The sequence below is a fragment of the Myotis davidii genome, unplaced genomic scaffold (genome assembly GCF_000327345.1).
Source record: "Myotis davidii unplaced genomic scaffold, ASM32734v1 scaffold188, whole genome shotgun sequence".
NCBI classification, from domain to species: Eukaryota; Metazoa; Chordata; class Mammalia; order Chiroptera; family Vespertilionidae; genus Myotis; species Myotis davidii.
In genome coordinates this window covers 563,705-568,862 of record NW_006299270.1, presented here as the reverse complement: position 1 = coordinate 568,862, position 5,158 = coordinate 563,705, and the positions used below count along the sequence as shown (strand labels likewise).

At 41.1% G+C, this 5,158-nt stretch overlaps 1 protein-coding gene across 1 annotated transcript in view; it reads right to left on the bottom strand.

Moving 5' to 3' along the window:
• Positions 1-2,389: 2,389 nt before the first annotated feature.
• The window catches only part of KLRD1 (killer cell lectin like receptor D1), a 16,278-nt gene continuing 13,509 nt past the window's right edge, over positions 2,390-5,158 (bottom strand). Inside the window, exon 7 of the mRNA XM_015571177.1 lies at positions 2,390-2,515. The gene's annotated coding sequence lies outside the window, so the exon portion shown is untranslated. The remainder of the gene's footprint in view (positions 2,516-5,158) is intronic.

The window sequence follows — 5,158 nt, the reverse complement described above, 5'->3', positions numbered from 1 at the left end:
CTCGGAGGATATCTGACTGCCAGTAAACTGGCAGTCGGACTTCCCTCTCACAGTCTGGGACTTCTGGCTCCTAACTGCTCACCTGCCTGCCAGCCTGATCACCCCTAACCACCTCTGCCTTGGCACCTGCCACTGTGACTTTGTCTGGAAGGACGTCCAGAAGATGCCTGGTCTAATTAGCATATTACCCTTTTATTAGTATAGATGACTTATTTTTATTTCTTATATATTAACCCAAGTGTTTTATAACCTTTTACCAAAAACTTCAATTTTATGCTATTCATATAATTTCTGAAGACACTTATGTCAGTTTTATAATGAGTATTTCAAAGAAAAGTAGTAACCAGATAATTTGTTCAAAAGTCCATTCAATATCAAACAAATTAAAAGTGTTCAGCTTAGCCATGGCCAGTGTGCCTCAGTGGATAGAGCATCAGCCTACACACCAAAAGGTCATGAGGTTTGATTCACGGTCAAGGGAACGAATCTGGGTTGCAAGTTTGATCCCAGGCGCCAGTAGGAGCACGTGTAGGAGGCAATCAATCACATTGATGTTTCTCTCTTCCCCTCCCTCCCTTTCTTCCACTCTTTCTAAAAACTAATGGACAAAATATCCTCAGCTTAGAATTAACAACAGCAACAACAACAAATGTGTTCAGCTTAATTTTGAAGTATTTTTCAATGTCCCCCAAAGGTGATATTGTGATACTTGGTTTGAGCAAATATTGACTCATCTCTGCTCTGTAGCTGAAATACACTGGAACTCTGACAATCACAGAGACCCCAGCTAATGATTAAAATTTGTGTATCATTAGGAATGAGGTAATACTTGAATCTTTCTCTAATCCACTCTTGAATAGAACAAAGTCACAGAGCAAGGAGATACTTCCTCAGAAAGAAATGAGGAAAAAGGACTCATATTAAAATTAAAATTTGAGCAAGGCTTGGAAATACACAACTCTGGTTACAATAAAGTGAGAAATGGATACAAGACCTGCCTCATATCGAAACCTATTTAAGACAAAAAAATTCAACCTACATTGTCTCTTCTAACCCTTTTGAATAAAATATAATTTATATATCGCTGAAACCAGTTTGGCTCAGTGGATGGAGCGTCGGCCTGCAGACTCAAGGATCCCGGGTTTGATCCCGGTCAAGGGCATGTACCTGGGTTGCGGGCACATCCCCAGTGGGAGATGTGCAGGAGGCAGCTGATCGATGTTTCTCTCTCATCGATATTTCTAACTCTCTATTTCTCTCCTTTCCTCTCTGTGGAAAATCAATAAAATATATTAATATATATATGTAATTTATATATTAAAATTAATAAAAACATACAGTTTAATGACCATCAGATTCAAAACCCATGCAACTAAAACCCATGTCAAGAAATAGAAAATTTCCAGGGTCACAAAGATCTTTCCTCCTATAAATTTCCAGTTACCATCTTCTTTCTCTTTCCATACATACCACCATCTTTACCTCTCACATGATCTTCACATCTAATGTGAACTATAGTTTAGTTTTGCCTGGTTTTGAAATTTGTATAACAAGAACAATGTAATATAAATTATTTTGTATCTATCTTATCTTCCTTGTGTTCTTGTAAAGGACATCCAAGGACTCATCTTCATCTTCTTAACAACAACTAGGCTTGATGTAAATTACTGTGGCTGATGAATAAAACAAATGATTGATGTGAATCAGTTGGGGCCCAATTTGGATACTGGAATGGGGCCAACTTTACTGAAAACAAAATGAAGAGTAATGACTATATAAAAGAAATTTTTAAGCATGAAACTTCTAGGAGGATGAACTTTGGGAAATTGTTGACTTCTTTCAATAATAATTTGTTTGCTTTTGTAAGTTTCCTTTTATTTTTTTAAGATAGGTCTTTTAAAATATATATATTATTGATTTTTTACAGAGAGGAAGGGAAAGGAATAAAGAGTTAGAAACATTGATGAGAGAGAAACATCAATCAGCTCCCTCCTGCACACTCCCTACTGGGGATGTGCCCGCAATCAAGGTACATGCCCTTGGCCGGAATCGAACCTGGGACCCTTGAGTCCACAGGCTGACGCTCTATCCACTGAGCCAAACCGGTTAGTTCAATATAGGTCTTTATGACTGAGAGTCTACCACTAGCTCCAACAAATAGCAGCTTCAAAGAATAAAGACATTATATCGCAGTTTCTGAGGGTTGGGAATCCTTGAACAACTTAGGATGGATATGACTCAGGTTCTCTCATTAGGTGACTGTCAAGATAGCTGGGACTCTGTTATCTGAAGGCTTGAGTAGAGCTGGAAAATTGGCTTGCAAGACATACTCATTACAGAGCTACTAAAAAAGACTATATTTCTTTTTAAATTGAATTTATTGGGGTGACCTTGGTTCACAAAACCATAAGGTTTCAAGTGTACAATTCAACAAAGAGGTTTTGGCTTCTTGTCACATGGTCCTTTCAACAGGGCTGCTGCTGATATGATGGCTGGCATTCCCGTGTCAAATGACCTGAAAGAGAAAAAGAAGGAAGAAGCCACACCACCTTTTATGAACTAGACTCAGAAGTGGAATACCATCATTTCCACTGTCTTTCACTGGTCACACATATCAACTGTGAGACAACGTGGGAGGAATTTATACAAAGTTACATGAATTTGAAAGTGGGAATCATTGGTGAACATCTAGCATTTGGCTGTAATGCACACTTTATGGATTTTCACCTTTATAATAAACAAAGACTGATAATATAAGACACACCTCTTTGAGAACTGTGAAATTTATAAGTACATTTACAATTGTTACTATGTGACCTAAGAAAGGAGAAGGCAATGTAGAGAGTAGGGTTGGTGCCTATATAATCTCATTTCACACACCTTGACATGAATTGGCAAACTATGGCCTGTGGAGCAAATTTGTCCCACCATTTATTTTTCTAAATAAAATTCCCTTGTAACACAGCTAAACCATTCATTTCCATACTATCTATGTTTTCTTTTTGCACTGCAATGGCAGGGTTTCAACAGAGACTAGCCCACAAAGCTAAAAACATTTATGATTCATTTTTTTATAAAATGCTTTGAAGATACAAAGAGAAAAAATTCAAAAACTCCAAAATTACGGAAATGTAAAGGGTGGGTAAATATTTACAATATTTCCAAATATGTAAAGAGATGATAAGGCACCAATGAGCATACTTATATAATGCTTTTAATAAGGGAAAATCGTCCGATACAGCAGGTGAAAGAGAATTCAATTGAGTTGGGGACTGAGAAACATCCAGGAATAAACTTCCCAATGTTATTCTTATTTACACAAAGATAATTTTTCTCTGGATAAAACTGCTGATATTTGATCTGATATTTATGTGATGAAATTTGGTTTCAGGAGAGCTGAGGCAGAAGTTTCCTGCAGAGTTTGGTCATAATAATGGAGACAGGATGTCTAACCAATTATCTCCACTGTAAGTTATCAATAAACAAATTGGCCTTTGAGTCTTTTGAACTTAAAAAAAAAATCCTTACCATAAATAATTAGTTAGTTAGTTAGTTGGTTGGTTAGTTCACTGTCCTTACCATGACCAAGAGGCAAAAACTGATGCTCAAATATCTCGAGATAAGCTGTCCTGACCCCATTGTAAAATAACCCCATTGGGTAAATTTAGATGTCACTAATGGAGTAACTAAGAATGAATATATCGGGGTAACCATAAAACCACAATGAGATACCACCTCACTCCTCACAGCTTTCAGAATGGCAACAAAGAGGGCTGGCCTCTGGGAGCTGAGGTCCTCAGTCTCACAACCACAAGGAACTAAATTATGCCAACAGCCTGAATGAGCTTGGAATAGAACTCTGAGATTCTGATGAGAAAGCAGGCTGGTGAAGACCTTGGTTCTAGGCTTATAAAACCACAGATAAGGAAACAACTAAGACATGCCCAATTCCTGATCCAAAGATAATATCAGACAATAAACATGTACTGTTGTAAGCTTCTAACCTTCTCATAAGCTGTCATGAACCCACACATAGCATGTATTATATACTCTAAGGCAGTGGTTCTCAACCTGTGGGTTGCGACCCCTTTGGGGATTGAACGGCCCTTTCACAAGCGTCGCCTAAGACCATCAGAAAACACATACAGTCGTGCTCTAGAAGATTGCGGCGATATAGGCAGACGCGTCCCAGGTCGTGTTCTGGAGCAAATGGAGTGAGCAGCTGAAACTAATAGCACCCACCCCGAGTTGGCGAAAGGGCTCAGCTGGTGAGACGGTTTGCAGCCGGGAAGAGCAGAACTCCCCTGGAAAGGTAAAAGGAACCCAGGGATTTGTGCAGGAAAATTTGCCGGCCCTCTGAGCCCAGACGGTTGGAGGGAGACCGCGTGGCAGACAGCCACGTCCCTTGGGACAGGCACAGCCCCTGACTGGGGAGGGGAGAGCCGCGGGATTCCTGGCGCCGCCCGGGGGATTTGAGAGCTGGGTTCTGTGAGCACGGAGGACTGAGCCTAAAAGGGGCAGCCTGAAGAGCTGATCTGACTATCAGTGCCCGTAATTGAAGAGTTTACAGAAACCAAGCCGTCCCCGTTTCCGTGGCCGGCGTTTGTTTGTTTATTCTCGCCGAATCCTGTTCATGGGACATTTTGGATACGGGCACTCACCGTGCTGAAGAGAGGGAAAAGGTGCGGAGGTTTGGAATCTGGGGAGAGACTGAGGAGAGAGGGGGGACCAGCGAATTGAGTGCTGAGTCGCCCCTTAGCCCAGGACTGGGGCAGTCATTCTCTCTGCAGAGTGAGACTCCTCCCCCCAGCCCCCAGGCAAGGAGCACAGCCACACCCAGATTCCACCCTGAATGAGAGCAAGGATTAAAATAATCTAATCAGCCCCTGGGAGTTAACAGGGCCTGGCCTATAGAGGGATTTTCAATGCCATATAGCCTCAGAGGCCAAGCCCAGAACACTGCCACCCAGAGGCTGAGCCACAAACTGATTCTTTGCTAAATACAAAATAAGGCAGGCCAAGGAAAAAGTCCAGCCTGCCTTAAAATAAGGACTGTGGTTTACAACACAGAGGAACAGTGTATCGCAGGGAAACTCAACACTCTCCTGAATACCTGGCAGGACTAAAGGCGAGCCAGACTGAAGAATAGAAGAACCGA